The following is a 20,011-nucleotide window of genomic DNA, read 5'->3' as shown; positions in this document are numbered from 1 at the left end:
TTAATTCGTCAATGTGAGGGAGCGAGGGATGCAGTAATGGAGGAATAATGCATCGGAAAAGAGATACTCGGAACCCCAAGGAAAATCCTACCGTTTCCGTAGAAACATATCTCGATTTAGAAGGACAATGCAGGGAATCCAGAGTATTTCATATAGACGCAAAATGTGTGTTAATTCTTCAATGTGAGGGAGCGAGGGATGCAGTAAAGGAGGAATAATGCATCTAAAAAGAGATACTCGGAACCCCAAAGAAAATCCTATCGTTTCCGTAGAAACGTATCTCGATTTAGAAGGACAATGCAGGGAATCCAGAGTATTTCATATGGACGCAAATTGTGTGTTAATTGGTCAATGTGAGGGAGCGAGGGATGCAGTAAAGGAGGAATAATGTATCGGAAAAGAGATACTCGGAACCCCAAAGAAAATCCTATCGTTTCCGTAGAAACGTATCCCGATTTAGAATGACAATGCAGGGAATCCAGAGTATTTCATATGGACGCAAATTGTGTGTTAATTCGTCAATGTGAGGGAGCGAGGGATGCAGTAAAGGAGGAATAATGCATCGGAAAAGAGATACTCGGTACCCCAAAGAAAATCCTATCGTTTCCGTAGAAACGTATCTCGATTTAGAAGGATAATGCAGGGAGTCCAGAGTATTTCATATGGACGCAAATTGTGTGTTATTTCGTCAATGTGAGGAAGCGAGGGATGCATTAAAGGAGGAATAATGCATCGGAAAAGAGATACTCGGAACCCCAAAGAAAATCCTATCGTTTCCGTAGAAACGAATCCCGATTTAGAAGGATAATGCAGGGAACCCAGAGTATTTCATATGGACGCAATTTGTGTGTTAATTCGTCAATGTGAGGGAGCGAGGGATGCAGTAAAGGAGGAATAATGCATCGGAAAAGAGATACTCGGAACCCCAAAGAAAATCCTATCGTTTCCATAGAAACGTATCTCGATTTAGAAGGACAATGCAGGGAATCCAGAGTATTTCATATGGACGCAAATTGTGTGTTAATTCGTCAATGTGAGGGAGCGAGGGATGCAGTAAAGGAGGAACAATGCATCGGAAAAGAGATACTCGGAACCCCAAAGAAAATCCTATCGTTTCCGTAGAAACGTATCTCGATTTAGAAGGACAATGCAGGGAATCCAGAGTATTTCATATGGACGCAAATTGTGTGTTAATTCGTCAATGTGAGGGAGAGAGGGATGCAGTAAAGGAGGAATAATGCATCGGAAAAGAGATACTCGGAACCCCAAAGAAAATCCTATCGTTTCCGTAGAAACGTATCTCGATTTAGAAGGACAATGCAGGGAATCCAGAGTATTCCATATGGACGCAAATTGTGTGTTAATTCGTCAATGTGAGGGAGCGAGGGATGCAGTAAAGGAGGAATAATGCATCGGATAAGCGATACACGGAACCCCAAAGAAAATCCTATCGTTTCCTTAGAAACGTATCTCGATTTAGAAGGACAATGCAGGGAATCCAGAGTATTTCATATGGACGCAAATTGTGTGTTAATTCGTCAATGTGAGGGAGCGAGAAATGCAGTAAAGGAGGAATAATGCATTGGAAAAGAGATCCTCGGATCCCCAAAGAAAATCCTATCGTTTCCGTAGAAACGTATCTCGATTTAGAAAGACAATGCAGGGAATCCAGAGTATATCATATGGACGCAAATTGTGTGTTAATTCGTCAATTTGAGGGAGCGAGGGATGAAGTAAAGGAGGAATAATGCATTGGAAAAGAGATACTCGACTCACAAAAGGAAATCCTATCGTTTCCGTAGAAACGTATCTCGTTTTAGAAAGATAATGCAGGGAACGCAGAGTATTTCATATGGACGCAAATTGTGTGTTAATTCGGCAATGTGAGGGAGCGAGGGATGCAGTAAAGGAGGAATAATGCATTGGAAAAGAGATACTCGGAACCCCAAAGAAAATCGTATCGTTTCCATAGAAACGTATCTCGATTTAGAAGGACAATGCAAGGAATAGAGAGTATTTCATATGGACGCAAATTGTGTGTTAATTCGTCAATGTGAGGGAGCGAGGGATGCAGTAAAGGAGGAATAATGCATCGGAAAACAGATACTCGGAACCCCAAAGAAAATCCTATCGTTTCCGTAGAAACGTATCTCGATTTAGAAGGACAACGCAGGGAATCCAGAGTATTTCATATGGACGCAAATTGTGTGTTAATTTGTCAATGTGAGGGAGCGAGGTATGCAGTAAAGGAGGAATAATGCATCGGAAAAGAGATACTCGGAACCCCAAAGAAAATCCTATCATTTCCGTAGAAACGTATCTCGATTTAAAAGGACAATGCAGGGAATCCAGAGAATTTCATATGGACGCAAATTGTGTGTTAATTTGTCAATGTGAGGGAGCGAGGTATGCAGTAAAGGAGGAATAATAAATCGGAAAAGAGATACTCGGTACCCCAAAGAAAATCCTATCGTTTCCGTAGAAACGTATCTCGATTTACAAGGACAATGCAGGGAATCCAGAGTATTTCATATGGACGCAAATTGTGTGTTAATTCGTCAATGTGAGGGAGCGAGGGATGCGGTAAAGGAGGAATAATGCATCGGAAAAGAGATACACGGAACCCCAAAGAAAATCCTATCGTTTCCGTGGAAACGAATCCCGATTTAGAAGGACAATGCAGGGAATCCAGAGAATTTCATATGGACGCAAATTGTGTGTTAATTTGTCAATGTGAGGGAGCGAGGAATGCAGTAAAGGAGGAATAATGCATCGGAAAAGAGATACTCGGAACCCCAAAGAAAATCCTATCATTTCCGTAGAAACGTATCTCGATTTAAAAGGACAATGCAGGGAATCCAGTGTATTTCATATGGACGCAAATTGTGTGTTAATTCGTCAATGTGAGGGAGCGAGGGATGCAGTAATGGAGGAATAATGCATCGGAAAAGAGATACTCGGAACCCCAAGGAAAATCCTACCGTTTCCGTAGAAACATATCTCGATTTAGAAGGACAATGCAGGGAATCCAGAGTATTTCATATAGACGCAAATTGTGTGTTAATTCTTCAATGTGAGGGAGCGAGGGATGCAGTAAAGGAGGAATAATGCATCTAAAAAGAGATACTCGGAACCCCAAAGAAAATCCTATCGTTTCCGTAGAAACGTATCTCGATTTAGAAGGACAATGCAGGGAATCCAGAGTATTTCATATGGACGCAAATTGTGTGTTAATTGGTCAGTGTGAGGGAGCGAGGGATGCCGTAAAGGAGGAATAATGTATCGGAAAAGAGATACTCGGAACCCCAAAGAAAATCCTATCGTTTCCGTAGAAACGTATCCCGATTTAGAAGGACAATGCAGGGAATCCAGAGTATTTCATATGGACGCAAATTGTGTGTTAATTCGTCAATGTGAGGGAGCAAGGGATGCAGTAAGAGAGGAATAATGCATCGGAAAAGAGATACTCGGTACCCCAAAGAAAATCCTATCCTTTCCGTAGAAACGTATCTCGATTTAGAAGGATAATGCAGGGAATCCAGAGTATTTCATATGGACGCAAATTGTGTGTTATTTCGTCAATGTGAGGAAGCGAGGGATGCAGTAAAGGAGGAATAATGCATCGGAAAACAGATACTCGGAACCCCAAAGAAAATCCTATCGTTTCCGTAGAAACGAATCCCGATTTAGAAGGATAATGCAGGGAACCCAGAGTATTTCATATGGACGCAATTTGTGTGTTAATTCGTCAATGTGAGGGAGCGAGGGATGCAGTAAAGGAGGAATAATGCATCGGAAAAGAGATACTCGGAACCCCAAAGAAAATCCTATCGTTTCCATAGAAACGTATCTCGATTTAGAAGGACAATGCAGGGAATCCAGAGTATTTCATATGGACGCAAATTGTGTGTTAATTCGTCAATGTGAGGGAGCGAGGGATGCAGTAAAGGAGGAATAATGCATCGGAAAAGAGATACTCGGAACCCCAAAGAAAATCCTATCGTTTCCGTAGAAACGTATCTCGATTTAGAAGGACAATGCAGGGAATCCAGAGTATTTCATATGGACGCAAATTGTGTGTTAATTCGTCAATGTGAGGGAGAGAGGGATGCAGTAAAGGAGGAATAATGCATCGGAAAAGAGATACTCGGAACCCCAAAGAAAATCCTATCGTTTCCGTAGAAACGTATCTCGATTTAGAAGGACAATGCAGGGAATCCAGAGTATTCCATATGGACGCAAATTGTGTGTTAATTCGTCAATGTGAGGGAGCGAGGGATGCAGTAAAGGAGGAATAATGCATCGGATAAGCGATACACGGAACCCCAAAGAAAATCCTATCGTTTCCTTAGAAACGTATCTCGATTTAGAAGGACAATGCAGGGAATCCAGAGTATTTCATATGGACGCAAATTGTGTGTTAATTCGTCAATGTGAGGGAGCGAGAAATGCAGTAAAGGAGGAATAATGCATTGGAAAAGAGATCCTCGGATCCCCAAAGAAAATCCTATCGTTTCCGTAGAAACGTATCTCGATTTAGAAAGACAATGCAGGGAATCCAGAGTATATCATATGGACGCAAATTGTGTGTTAATTCGTCAATTTGAGGGAGCGAGGGATGAAGTAAAGGAGGAATAATGCATTGGAAAAGAGATACTCGACTCCCAAAAGGAAATCCTATCGTTTCCGTAGAAACGTATCTCGTTTTAGAAAGATAATGCAGAGAACGCAGAGTATTTCATATGGACGCAAATTGTGTGTTAATTCGGCAATGTGAGGGAGCGAGGGATGCAGTAAAGGAGGAATAATGCATCGGAAAAGAGATACTCGGAACCCCAAAGAAAATCGTATCGTTTCCATAGAAACGTATCTCGATTTAGAAGGACAATGCAAGGAATAGAGAGTATTTCATATGGACGCAAATTGTGTGTTAATTCGTCAATGTGAGGGAGCGAGGGATGCAGTAAAGGAGGAATAATGCATCGGAAAACAGATACTCGGAACCCCAAACAAAATCCTATCGTTTCCGTAGAAACGTATCTCGATTTAGAAGGACAACGCAGGGAATCCAGAGTATTTCATATGGACGCAAATTGTGTGTTAATTCGTTAATGTGAGGGAGCGAGGGATGCAGTAAGGGAGGAATAAAGCATCAGAAAAGAGATACTCGGAACCCCAAAGAAGATCCTATCGTTTCCGTAGAAACGTATCTCGATTTAGAAGGACAATGCAGGGAATCCAGAGTATTTCATATGGATGCAAATTGTGTGTTAATTCGTCAATGTGAGGGAGCGAGTGATGCAGTAAAGGAGGAATAATTCATCGGAAAAGAGATACGCGGATCCCCAATGAAAATCCTATCGTTTCCGTAGAAACGTATCTCGATTAAGAAGGACAATGCTGGGAATCCAGAGTATTTTATATGGATGAAAATTGTGTGTTAATTCGTCAATGTGAGGGAGCGAGGGATGCAGTAAAGGAGGAATAATGCATCGGAAAAGAGATACTCGGAACCCCAAAGCAAATCCTACCATTTCCGTAGAAACGTATCTCGATTTAGAAGGATAATGCAGGGAAACCAGAGTATTTCATATGGACGCAAATAGTGTGTTATTTCGTCAATGTGAGGGAGCGAGGGATGCAGTAAAGGAGGAATTATGCATCGGAAAAGAGATACTCGGAGCCCCAAACAAAATCCTATCGTTTCCATAGAAACGTATCTCGATTTAGAAGGACAATGCAGGGAATCCAGAGTATTTCATATGGACGCAAATTGTGTGTTAATTCGTCAATTTGAGGGAGCGAGGGATGCAGTAAAGGAGGAATAATGCATCGGATAAGCGATACACGGAACCCCAAAGAAAATCCTATCGTTTCCTTAGAAACGTATCTCGATTTAGAAGGACAATGCAGGGAATCCAGAGTATTTCATATGGACGCAAATTGTGTGTTAATTCGTCAATGTGAGGGAGCGAGAAATGCAGTAAAGGAGGAATAATGCATTGGAAAAGAGATCCTCGGATCCCCAAAGAAAATCCTATCGTTTCCGTAGAAACGTATCTCGATTTAGAAAGACAATGCAGGGAATCCAGAGTATATCATATGGACGCAAATTGTGTGTTAATTCGTCAATTTGAGGGAGCGAGGGATGAAGTAAAGGAGGAATAATGCATTGGAAAAGAGATACTCGACTCCCAAAAGGAAATCCTATCGTTTCCGTAGAAACGTATCTCGTTTTAGAAAGATAATGCAGAGAACGCAGAGTATTTCATATGGACGCAAATTGTGTGTTAATTCGGCAATGTGAGGGAGCGAGGGATGCAGTAAAGGAGGAATAATGCATCGGAAAAGAGATACTCGGAACCCCAAAGAAAATCGTATCGTTTCCATAGAAACGTATCTCGATTTAGAAGGACAATGCAAGGAATAGAGAGTATTTCATATGGACGCAAATTGTGTGTTAATTCGTCAATGTGAGGGAGCGAGGGATGCAGTAAAGGAGGAATAATGCATCGGAAAACAGATACTCGGAACCCCAAACAAAATCCTATCGTTTCCGTAGAAACGTATCTCGATTTAGAAGGACAACGCAGGGAATCCAGAGTATTTCATATGGACGCAAATTGTGTGTTAATTCGTTAATGTGAGGGAGCGAGGGATGCAGTAAGGGAGGAATAAAGCATCAGAAAAGAGATACTCGGAACCCCAAAGAAGATCCTATCGTTTCCGTAGAAACGTATCTCGATTTAGAAGGACAATGCAGGGAATCCAGAGTATTTCATATGGATGCAAATTGTGTGTTAATTCGTCAATGTGAGGGAGCGAGTGATGCAGTAAAGGAGGAATAATTCATCGGAAAAGAGATACGCGGATCCCCAATGAAAATCCTATCGTTTCCGTAGAAACGTATCTCGATTAAGAAGGACAATGCTGGGAATCCAGAGTATTTTATATGGATGAAAATTGTGTGTTAATTCGTCAATGTGAGGGAGCGAGGGATGCAGTAAAGGAGGAATAATGCATCGGAAAAGAGATACTCGGAACCCCAAAGCAAATCCTACCATTTCCGTAGAAACGTATCTCGATTTAGAAGGATAATGCAGGGAAACCAGAGTATTTCATATGGACGCAAATAGTGTGTTATTTCGTCAATGTGAGGGAGCGAGGGATGCAGTAAAGGAGGAATTATGCATCGGAAAAGAGATACTCGGAGCCCCAAACAAAATCCTATCGTTTCCATAGAAACGTATCTCGATTTAGAAGGACAATGCAGGGAATCCAGAGTATTTCATATGGACGCAAATTGTGTGTTAATTCGTCAATGTGAGGGAGCGAGGGATGCAGTAAAGGAGGAATAATGCATCGGAAATGAGATACTCGGAACCCCAGAGAAAATCCTATCGTTTCCGTAGAAACGTATCTCGATTTACAAGGACAATGCAGGGAATCCAGAGTATTTCATATGGACGCAAATTGTGTGTTAATTCGTCAATGTGAGGGAGAGAGGGATGCAGTGAAGAAGGAATAATCCATCGGAAAAGAGATACACGGAACCCCAAAGAAAATCATATCGTTTCCGTAGAAACGTATCTCGATTTAGAAGGACAATGCAGGGAATCCAGAGTATTCCATATGGACGCAAATTGTGTGTGTAAATACGGCAATCTGAGGGAGCGAGGGATGCAGTAAAGGAGGAATAATGCATCGGAAAAGAGATACTCGGAACCCCAAAGAAAATCCTATCGTTTCCGTGGAAACGTATCTCGATTTAGAAGGACAATGCAAGGAATCCAGAGTATTTCATATGGACGCAAATTGTGCGTTAATTCGACAATGTGAGGGAGCGAGGGATGCAGTAAAGGAGGAATAATGCATCGGAAAAGAGATACTCGGAACCCCAAAGGAAATCCTATCGTTTCGGTAGAAACGTATCTCGATTTAGAAGGACAATGCAGGGAATCCAGAGAATTTCATATGGACGCAAATTGTGTGTTAATTCTTCAATGTGAGGGAGCGAGTGATGCAGTAAAGGAGGAATAATGCATCGGAAAAGAGATACTCGGAACCTCAAAGAAAATCCTATCGTTTCCGTAGAAACGTATCTCGATTTAGAAGGACAATGAAGGGAATCCAGAGTATTTCATATGGACGCAAATTGTGTGTTAATTGGTCAATGTGAGGGAGCGAGGGATGCAGTAAAGGAGGAATAATGTATCGGAAAAGAGATACTCGGAACCCCAAAGAAAATCCTATCGTTTCCGTAGAAACGTATCTCGATTTAGAAGGACAATGCAGGGAATCCAGAGTATTTCATATGGACGCAAATTGTGTGTTAATTCGTCAATGTGAGGGAGCGAGGGATGCAGTAAAGGAGGAATAATGCATCGGAAAAGAGATACTCGGAACCCCAAAGAAAATCCTATCGTTTCCGTAGAAACGTATCTCGATTTAGAAGGATAATCCAGGGAATCCAGAGTATTTCATATGGACGCAAATTGTGTGTTAATTCGTCAATGTGAGGGAGCGAGGAATGCAGTAAGGGAGGAATAATGCATCGGAAAAGAGATACTCTTAACCCCAAAGAAAATCCTATCTTATCCGTAGAAACGTATCTCGATTTAGAAGGACAATGCAGGGAATCCAGAGTATTTCATATGGACGTAAATGGTGTGCTAATTCGTCAATGTGGGGGAGCGAGGGATGCAGTAAAGGAGGAATAATGCATCGGAAAAGAGATACTCGGAACCCCAAAGAAAATCCTATCGTTTCCGTAGAAACGTATCTCGATTTAGAAGGACAATGAAGGGAATCCAGAGTATTTCATATGGACGCAAATTGTGTATTTATTCATCAATGTGAGGGAGCGAGGGATGCAGTAAAGGAGGAATAATGCATCGGAAAAGAGATACTCGGAACCCCAAAGAAAATCCTATCGTTTCCGTAGAAACGAATCCCGATTTAGAAGGACAATGCAGGGAATCCAGAGAATTTCATATGGACGCAAATTGTGTGTTAATTTGTCAATGTGAGGGAGCGAGGTATGCAGTAAAGGAGGAATAATAAATCGGAAAAGAGATACTCGGAACCCCAAAGAAAATCCTATCGTTTCCGTAGAAACGTATCTCGATTTACAAGGACAATGCAGGGAATCCAGAGTATTTCATATGGACGCAAATTGTGTGTTAATTCGTCAATGTGAGGGAGCGAGGGATGCGGTAAAGGAGGAATAATGCATCGGAAAAGAGATACACGGAACCCCAAAGAAAATCCTATCGTTTCCGTGGAAACGAATCCTGATTTAGAAGGACAATGCAGGGAATCCAGAGAATTTCACATGGACGCAAATTGTGTGTTAATTTGTCAATGTGAGGGAGCGAGGTATGCAGTAACGGAGGAATAATGCATCGGAAAAGAGATACTCGGAACCCCAAAGAAAATCCTATCATTTCCGTAGAAACGTATCTCGATTTAAAAGGACAATGCAGGGAATCCAGAGTATTTCATATGGACGCAAATTGTGTGTTAATTCGTCAATGTGAGGGAGCGAGGGATGCAGTAAAGGAGGAATAATGCATCGGAAAAGAGATACTCGGAACCCCAAGGAAAATCCTACCGTTTCCGTATAAAACATATCTCGATTTAGAAGGACAATGCAGGGAATCCAGAGTATTTCATATAGACGCAAATTGTGTGTTAATTCTTCAATGTGAGGGAGCTAGGGATGCAGTAAAGGAGGAATAATGCATCTAAAAAGAGATACTCGGAACCCCAAAGAAAATCCTATCGTTTCCGTAGAAACGTATCTCGATTTAGAAGGACAATGCAGGGAATCCAGAGTATTTCATATGGACGCAAATTGTGTGTTAATTGGTCAATGTGAGGGAGCGAGGGATGCAGTAAAGGAGGAATAATGTATCGGAAAAGAGATACTCGGAACCCCAAAGAAAATCCTATCGTTTCCGTTGAAACGTATCTCGATTTAGAAGGACAATGCAGGGAATCCAGAGTATTTCATATGGACGCAAATTGTGTGTTAATTCGTCAATGTGAGGGAGCGAGGGATGCAGTAAAGGAGGAATAATGCATCGGAAAAGAGATACTCGGAACCCCAAAGAAAATCCTATCGTTTCCGTAGAAACGTATCTCGATTTAGAAGGATAATGCAGGGAATCCAGAGTATTTCATATGGACGCAAATTGTGTGTTATTTCGTCAATGTGAGGAAGCGAGGGATGCAGTAAAGGAGGAATAATGCATCGGAAAAGAGATACTCGGAACCCCAAAGAAAATCCTATCGTTTCCGTAGAAACGAATCCCGATTTAGAAGGATAATGCAGGGAACCCAGAGTATTTCATATGGACGCAATTTGTGTGTTGATTCGTCAATGTGAGGGAGCGAGGGATGCAGTAAAGGAGGAATAATGCATCGGAAAAGAGATACTCGGAACCCCAAAGAAAATCCTATCGTTTCCATAGAAACGTATCTCGATTTAGAAGGACAATGCAGGGAATCCAGAGTATTTCATATGGACGCAAATTGTGTGTTAATTCGTCAAAGTGAGGGAGCGAGGGATGCAGTAAAGGAGGAATAATGCATCGGAAAAGAGATACTCGGAACCCCAAAGAAAATCCTATCGTTTCCGTAGAAACGTATCTCGATTTAGGACAATGCAGGGAATCCAGAGTATTTCATATGGACGCAAATTGTGTGTTAATTCGTCAATGTGAGGGAGAGACGGATGCAGTAAAGGAGGAATAATGCATCGGAAAAGAGATACTCGGAACCCCAAAGAAAATCCTATCGTTTCCGTAGAAATGTATCTCGATTTAGAAGGACAATGCAGGGAATCCAGAGTATTCCATATGGACGCAAATTGTGTGTTAATTCGTCAATGTGAGGGAGCGAGGGATGCAGTAAAGGAGGAATAATGCATCGGATAAGCGATACACGGAACCCCAAAGAAAATCCTATCGTTTCCTTAGAAACGTATCTCGATTTAGAAGGACAATGAAGGGAATCTAGAGTATTTCATATGGACGCAAATTGTGTGTTAATTCGTCAATGTGAGGGAGCAAGAAATGCAGTAAAGGAGGAATAATGCATTGGAAAAGAGATCCTCGGATCCCCAAAGAAAATCCTATCGTTTCCGTAGAAACGTATCTCGATTTAGAAAGACAATGCAGGGAATCCAGAGTATATCATATGGACGCAAACTGTGTGTTAATTCGTCAATTTGAGGGAGCGAGGGATGAAGTAAAGGAGGAATAATGCATCGGAAAAGAGATACTCGACTCCCAAAAGGAAATCCTATCGTTTCCGTAGAAACGTATCTCGTTTTAGAAAGATAATGCAGGGAACGCAGAGTATTTCATATGGACGCAAAATGTGTGTTAATTCGGCAATGTGAGGGAGCGAGGGATGCAGTAAAGGAGGAATAATGCATCGGAAAAGAGATACTCGGAACCCCAAAGAAAATCGTATCGTTTCCATAGAAACGTATCTCGATTTAGAAGGACAATGCAAGGAATAGAGAGTATTTCATATCGACGCAAATTGTGTGTTAATTCGTAAATGTGAGGGAGCGAGGGATGCAGTAAAGGAGGAATAATGCATCGGAAAAGAGATACTCGGAACCCCAAAGAAAATCCTATCGTTTCCGTAGAAACGTATCTCGATTTAGAAGGACAATGCAGGGAATCCAGAGTATTTCATATGGACGCAAATTGTGTGTTAATTCGTTAATGTGAGGGAGCGAGGGATGCAGTAAGGGAGGAATAATGCATCAGAAAAGAGATACTCGGAACCCCAAAGAAGATCCTATCGTTTCCGTAGAAACGTATCTCGATTTAGAAGGATAACGCAGGGAAACCAGAGTATTTCATATGGACGCAAATAGTGTGTTATTTCGTCAATGTGAGGGAGCGAGGGATGCAGTAAAGGAGGAATTATGCATCGGAAAAGAGATACTCGGAACCCCAAAGAAAATCCTATCGTTTCCGTTGTAACGAATCCCGATTTAGAAGGACAATGCAGGGAACCCAGAGTATTTCATATGGACGCAATTTGTGTGTTAATTCGTCAATGTGAGGGAGCGAGGGATGCAGTAAAGGAGGAATAATGCATCGGAAAAGAGATACTCGGAGAACCAAACAAAATCCTATCGTTTCCATAGAAACGTATCTCGATTTAGAAGGACAATGCAGGGAATCCAGAGTATTTCATATGGACGCAAATTGTGTGTTAATTCGTCAATGTGAGGGAGCGAGGGATGAAGTAAAGGAGGAATAATGCATCGGAAATGAGATACTCGGAACCCCAAAGAAAATCCTATCGATTCCGTAGAAACGTATCTCGATTTACAAGGACAATGCAGGGAATCCAGAGTATTTCATATGGACGCAAATTGTGTGTTAATTCGTCAATGTGAGGGAGAGAGGGATGCAGTGAAGAAGGAATAATCCATCGGAAAAGAGATACTCGGAACCCCAAAGAAAATCATATCGTTTCCGTAGAAACGTATCTCGATTTAGAAGGACAATGCAGGGAATCCAGAGTATTCCATATGGACGCAAATTGTGTGTTAATACGGCAATCTGAGGGAGCGAGGGATGCAGTAAAGGAGGAATAATGCATCGGAAAAGAGATACTCGGAACCCCAAAGAAAATCCTATCGTTTCCGTAGAAACGTATCTCGATTTAGAAGGACAATGCAAGGAATCCAGAGTATTTCATATGGACGCAAATTGTGCGTTAATTCGTCAATGTGAGGGAGCGAGGGATGCAGTAAAGGAGGAATAATGCATCGGAAAAGAGATACTCGGAACCCCAAAGGAAATCCTATCGTTTCGGTAGAAACGTATCTCGATTTAGAAGGACAATGCAGGGAATCCAGAGAATTTCATATGGACGCAAATTGTGTGTTAATTCGTCAATGTGGGGTAGCGAGGGATGCAGTAAAGGAGGAATAATGCATCGGAAAAGAGATACTCGACTCCCAAAAAAAAATCCTATCGTTTCCGTAGAAACGTATCTCGTTTTAGAAAGATCATGCAGGGAACCCAGAGTATTTCATATGGACGCAAATTGTGTGTTAATTCGGCAATGTGAGGGAGCGAGGGATGCAGTAAAGGAGGAATAATGCATCGGAAAAGAGATACTTGGAACACCAAAGAAAATCGTATCGTTTCCGTTAAAACGTATCTCGATTTAGAAGGACAGTGCAGGGAATCCAGAGTATTTCATATGGACGCAAATTGTGTGTTAATTCGTCAATGTGAGGGAGCGAGGGATGCAGTAAAGGAGGAATAATGCATCGGAAAAGAGATACTCGGAACCCCAAAGAAAATCCTATCGTTTCCGTAGAAACGTATCTTGATTTAGAAGGACAATGCAGGGAATCCAGAGTATTTCATATGGACGCAAATTGTGTGTTAATTCGTCAATGTGGGGGAGAGAGGGATGCAGTGAAGAAGGAATAATCCATCGGAAAAGAGATACTCGGAACCCCAAAGAAAATCATATCGTTTCCGTAGAAACGTATCTCGATTTAGAAGGACAATGCAGGGAATCCAGAGTATTCCATATGGACGCAAATTGTGTGTTAATACGGCAATCTGAGGGAGCGAGGGATGCAGTAAAGGAGGAATACTGCATCGGAAAAGTGATACTCGGAACCCCAAAGAAAATCCTATCGTTTCCGTAGAAACGTATCTCGATTTAGAAGGACAATGCAAGGAATCCAGAGTATTTCATATGGACGCAAATTGTGCGTTAATTCGTCAATGTGAGAGAGCGAGGGATGCAGAAAAGGAGGAATAATGCATCGGAAAAGAGATACTCGGAACCCCAAAGGAAATCCTATCGTTTCGGTAGAAACGTATCTCGATTTAGAAGGACAATGCAGGGAATCCAGAGAATTTCATATGGACGCAAATTGTGTGTTAATTCGTCAATGTGGGGTAGCGAGGGATGCAGTAAAGGAGGAATAATGCATCGGAAAAGAGATACTCGACTCCCAAAAAAAAATCCTATCGTTTCCGTAGAAACGTATCTCGTTTTAGAAAGATAATGCAGGGAACCCAGAGTATTTCATATGGACGCAAATTGTGTGTTAATTCGGCAATGTGAGGGAGCGAGGGATGCAGTAAAGGAGGAATAATGCATCGGAAAAGAGATACTCAGAACCCCAAAGAAAATCGTATCGTTTCCGTTAAAACGTATCTCGATTTAGAAGGACAGTGCAGGGAATCCAGAGTATTTCATATGGACGCAAATTGTGTGTTAATTCGTCAATGTGAGGGAGCGAGGGATGCAGTAAAGGAGGAATAATGCATCGGAAAAGAGATACTCGGAACCCCAAAGAAAATCCTATCGTTTCCGTAGAAACGTATCTTGATTTAGAAGGACAATGCAGGGAATCCAGAGTATTTCATATGGACGCAAATTGTGTGTTAATTCGTCAATGTGAGGGAGCGAGGGATGCAGTAAAGGAGGAATAATGCATCGTAAAAGAGATACTCGGAACCCCAAAGAAAATCCTATCGTTTCCGTAGAAACGTATCTCGATTTAGAAGGACAATGCAGGGAATCCAGAGTATTTCATATGGACGCAAATTGTGTGTTAATTCGTCAATGTGAGGGAGCGAGGGATGCAGTAAAGAAGGAATAATGCATCGGAAAAGAGATACTCGACTCCCAAAAGAAAATCCTATCGTTTCCGTAGAAACGTATCTCGATTTAGAAAGATATTGCAGGGAACCCAGAGTATTTCATATGGACGCAATTTGTGTAATATTTCGGCATTGTGAGGAAGCGAGGGATGCAGTAAAGGAGGAATAATGCATCGGAATAGAGATACTCGGAACCTCAAAGAAAATCCTGTCGTTTCCGTAGAAAAGATTCCCGATTTAGAAGGACAAAGCAGAGAATCCAGAGTATTTCATATGGACGCAAAATGTGTGTTAATTCGTCAATGTGAGGGAGCGAGGGATGCAGTAAAGGAGGAATAATGCATCGGAAAAGAGATACTCGGAACCCCAAAGAAAATCCTATCGTTTCCGTAGAAACGTATCTCGATTTAGAAGGACAATGCAGGGAATCCTGAGTATTTCATATGGACGCAAATTGTGTGTTAAATCGTCATTTTGAGGGAGCGAGGGATGCAGTAAAGGAGGAATAATGCATCGGAAAAGAAATACTGGGAACCCCAAAGAAAATCCTATCGTTTCCGTAGAAACGTATCTCGATTTAGAAGGACAATGCAGAGAATCCAGAGTACATCATATGGACGCAAATTGTGTGTTAATTCGTCAATGTGAGGGTGAGTGTTAATTCGTCACACTCAGGGAGCGAGGGATGCTGTAAAGGAGGAATAATGCATCGGAAAAGAGATACTCGGAACCCCAAAGAAAATCCTATCGTTTCCGTAGAAACGTATCTCGATTTAGAAGGACAATGCAGGGAATCCAGAGTATTTCATATGGACGCAAATTGTGTGTCAATTCGTCAATGTGAGGAAGCGAGGGATGCAGTAAAGGAGCAATAATGCATCGGAAAAGAGATACTCGGAACCCCAAAGGAAATCCTATCGTTTCGGTAGAAACGTATCTCGATTTAGAAGGACAGTGCAGGGAATCCAGAGAATTTCATATGGACGCAAATTGTGTGTTAATTCGTCAATGTGGGGTAGCGAGGGATGCAGTAAAGGAGGAATAATGCATCGGAAAAGAGATACTCGACTCCCAAAAAAAAATCCTATCGTTTCCGTAGAAACGTATCTCGTTTTAGAAAGATCATGCAGGGAACCCAGAGTATTTCATATGGACGCAAATTGTGTGTTAATTCGGCAATGTGAGGGAGCGAGGGATGCAGTAAAGGAGGAATAATGCATCGGAAAAGAGATACTCGGAACCCCAAAGAAAATCGTATCGTTTCCGTTAAAACGTATCTCGATTTAGAAGGACAGTGCAGGGAATCCAGAGTATTTCATATGGACGCAAATTGTGTGTTAATTCGTCAATGTGAGGGAGCGAGGGATGCAGTAAAGGAGGAATAATGCATCGGAAAAGAGATACTCGGAACCCCAAAGAAAATCCTATCGTTTCCGTAGAAACGTATCTTGATTTAGAAGGACAATGCAGGGAATCCAGAGTATTTCATATGGACGCAAATTGTGTGTTAATTCGTCAATGTGAGGGAGAGAGGGATGCAGTGAAGAAGGAATAATCCATCGGAAAAGAGATACTCGGAACCCCAAAGAAAATCATATCGTGTCCGTAGAAACGTATCTCGATTTAGACGGACAATGCAGGGAATCCAGAGTATTCCATATGGACGCAAATTGTGTGTTAATACGGCAATCTGAGGGAGCGAGGGATGCAGTAAAGGAGGAATAATGCATCGGAAAAGTGATACTCGGAACCCCAAAGAAAATCCTATCGTTTCCGTAGAAACGTATCTCGATTTAGAAGGACAATGCAAGGAATCCAGAGTATTTCATATGGACGCAAATTGTGCGTTAATTCGTCAATGTGAGAGAGCGAGGGATGCAGTAAAGGAGGAATAATGCATCGGAAAAGAGATACTCGGAACGCCAAAGGAAATCCTATCGTTTCGGTAGAAACGTATCTCGATTTAGAAGGACAATGCAGGGAATCCAGAGAATTTCATATGGACGCAAATTGTGTGTTAATTCGTCAATGTGGGGTAGCGAGGGATGCAGTAAAGGAGGAATAATGCATCGGAAAAGAGATACTCGACTCCCAAAAAAAAATCCTATCGTTTCCGTAGAAACGTATCTCGTTTTAGAAAGATAATGCAGGGAACCCAGAGTATTTCATATGGACGCAAATTGTGTGTTAATTCGGCAATGTGAGGGAGCGAGGGATGCAGTAAAGGAGGAATAATGCATCGGAAAAGAGATACTCGGAACCCCAAAGAAAATCGTATCGTTTCCGTTAAAACGTATCTCGATTTAGAAGGACAGTGCAGGGAATCCAGAGTATTTCATATGGACGCAAATTGTGTGTTAATTCGTCAATGTGAGGGAGCGAGGGATGCAGTAAAGGAGGAATAATGCATCGGAAAAGAGATACTCGGAACCCCAAAGAAAATCCTATCGTTTCCGTAGAAACGTATCTTGATTTAGAAGGACAATGCAGGGAATCCAGAGTATTTCATATGGACGCAAATTGTGTGTTAATTCGTCAATGTGAGGGAGCGAGGGATGCAGTAAAGGAGGAATAATGCATCGTAAAAGAGATACTCCGAACCACAAAGAAAATCCTATCGTTTCCGTAGAAACGTATCTCGATTTAGAAGGACAATGCAGGGAATCCAGAGTATTTCATATGGACGCAAATTGTGTGTTAATTCGTCAATGTGAGGGAGCGAGGGATGCAGTAAAGGAGGAATAATGCATCGGAAAAGAGATACTCGACTCCCAAAAGAAAATCCTATCGTTTCCGTAGAAACGTATCTCGATTTAGAAAGATATTGCAGGGAACCCAGAGTATTTCATATGGACGCAATTTGTGTAATATTTCGGCATTGTGAGGAAGCGAGGGATGCAGTAAAGGAGGAATAATGCATCGGAATAGAGATACTCGGAACCTCAAAGAAAATCCTGTCGTTTCCGTAGAAAAGATTCCCGATTTAGAAGGACAAAGCAGGGAATCCAGAGTATTTCATATGGACGCAAATTGTGTGTTAATTCGTCAATGTGAGGGAGCGAGGGATGCAGTAAAGGAGGAATAATGCATCGGAAAAGAGATACTCGGAACCCCAAAGAAAATCCTATCGTTTCCGTAGAAACGTATCTCGATTTAGAAGGACAATGCAGGGAATCCTGAGTATTTCATATGGACGCAAATTGTGTGTTAAATCGTCATTTTGAGGGAGCGAGGGATGCAGTAAAGGAGGAATAATGCATCGGAAAAGAAATACTGGGAACCCCAAAGAAAATCCTATCGTTTCCGTAGAAACGTATCTCGATTTAGAAGGACAATGCAGAGAATCCAGAGTACATCATATGGACGCAAATTGTGTGTTAATTCGTCAATGTGAGGGTGAGTGTTAATTCGTCACTGTCAGGGAGCGAGGGATGCTGTAAAGGAGGAATAATGCATCGGAAAAGAGATACACGGAACCCCAAAGAAAATCCTATCGTTTCCGTAGAAACGTATCTCGATTTAGAAGGACAATGCAGGGAATCCAGAATATTTCATATGGACGCAAATTGTGTGTTTATTCGTCAATGTGAGGGAGCGAGGGATGCAGTAAAGGAGGAATAATACATCGGAAAAGAGATACACGGAACCCCAAAGAAATTCCTATCGTTTCCGTAGAAACGTATCTCGATTTAGAAGGACAATGCAGGGAATCCAGAATATTTCATATGGACGCAAATTGTGTGTTAATTCGTCAATGTGAGGGAGCGAGGGATGCAGTAAAGGAGGAATAATGCATCGGAAAAGAGATACTCGACTCCCAAAAGAAAATCCTATCGTTTCCGTAGAAACGTATCTCGATTTAGAAAGATAATGCAGGGAACCCAGGGTATTTCATGTGGACGCAATTTGTGTGTTAATTCGGCAATGTGAGGGAGCGAGGGATGCAGTAAAGGAGGAATAATGCATCGGAAAAGAGATACTCAGAACCCCAAAGAAAATCCTGTCGTTTCCGTAGAAACGAATCCCGATTTAGAAGGACAATTCAGGGAATCCAGAGTATTTCATATGGACGCAAATTGTGTGTTAATTCGTCAATGTCAGGGAGCGAGGGATGAAGTAAAGGAGGAATAATGCATCGGAAAAGAGATACTCGGAACCCCAAAGAAAATCCTATCGTTTCCGTAGAAACGAATCTCGATTTACAAGGACAATGCAGGGAATCCAGAGTATTTCATACGGACGGAAATTGTGTGTCAATTCGTCAATGTGAGGAAGCGAGGGATGCAGTAAAGGAGGAATAATGCATCGGAAAAGAGAACTGCGGAACCCCAAAGAAAATCCTATCGTTTCCGTAGAAACGTATCTCGATTTAGAAGGACAATGCAGGGAATCCAGAGTATTTCATATGGACGCAAATTGTGTGTTAATTCGTCAATGTGAGGGAGCGAGGGATGCAGTAAAGGAGGAATAATGCATCGGAAAAGAGATACTCGGAACCCCAAAGAAAATCCTATCGTTTCCGTAGAAACGTATCTTGATTTAGAAGGACAATGCAGGGAATCCAGAGTATTTCATATGGACGCAAATTGTGTGTTTATTCGTCAATGTGAGGGAGCGAGGGATGCAGTAAAGGAGGAACAATGCATCGGAAAAGAGATACTCGGAACCCCAAAGAAAATCCTATCGTTGCCGTAGAAACGTATCTCGATTTAGAAGGACAGTGCAGGGAATCCAGAGTATTTCGTATGGACGCAAATTGTGTGTTAATTCGTCAATGTGAGGGAGCGAGGGATGCAGTAAAGGAGGAATAATGCATCGGAAAAGAGATACTCGACTCCCAAAAGAAAATCCTATCGTTTCCGTAGAAACGTATCTCGATTTAGAAAGATAATGCAGGGAACCCAGAGTATTTCATGTGGACGCAATTTGTGTGTTAATTCGGCAATGTGAGGGAGCGAGGGATGCAGTAAAGGAGGAATAATGCATCGGAAAAGGGATACTCTGAACCCCAAAGAAAATCCTGTCGATTCCGTAGAAACGAATCCCGATTTAGAAGGACAATGCAGGGAATCCAGAGTATTTCATATGGACGCAAATTGTGTGTTAATTCGTCAATGTGAGGGAGCGAGGGATGCAGTAAAGGAGGAATAATGCATCGGAAAAGAGATACTCGGAACCCCTAGGAAAATACTATCGTTTCCATAGAAACGTACCTCGATTTAGAAGGACAATGCTGGGAATCCAGAGTATTTCATATGGACGAAAATTGTGTATCAATTCGTCAATGTGAGGAAGCGAGGGATGCAGTAAAGGAGGAATAATGCATCGGAAAAGAGATGCTC

Source organism: Schistocerca nitens, chromosome 2 (genome assembly GCF_023898315.1).
Source record: "Schistocerca nitens isolate TAMUIC-IGC-003100 chromosome 2, iqSchNite1.1, whole genome shotgun sequence".
Taxonomy (NCBI): domain Eukaryota; kingdom Metazoa; phylum Arthropoda; class Insecta; order Orthoptera; family Acrididae; genus Schistocerca; species Schistocerca nitens.
This window is presented reverse-complemented; position numbering follows the sequence as displayed.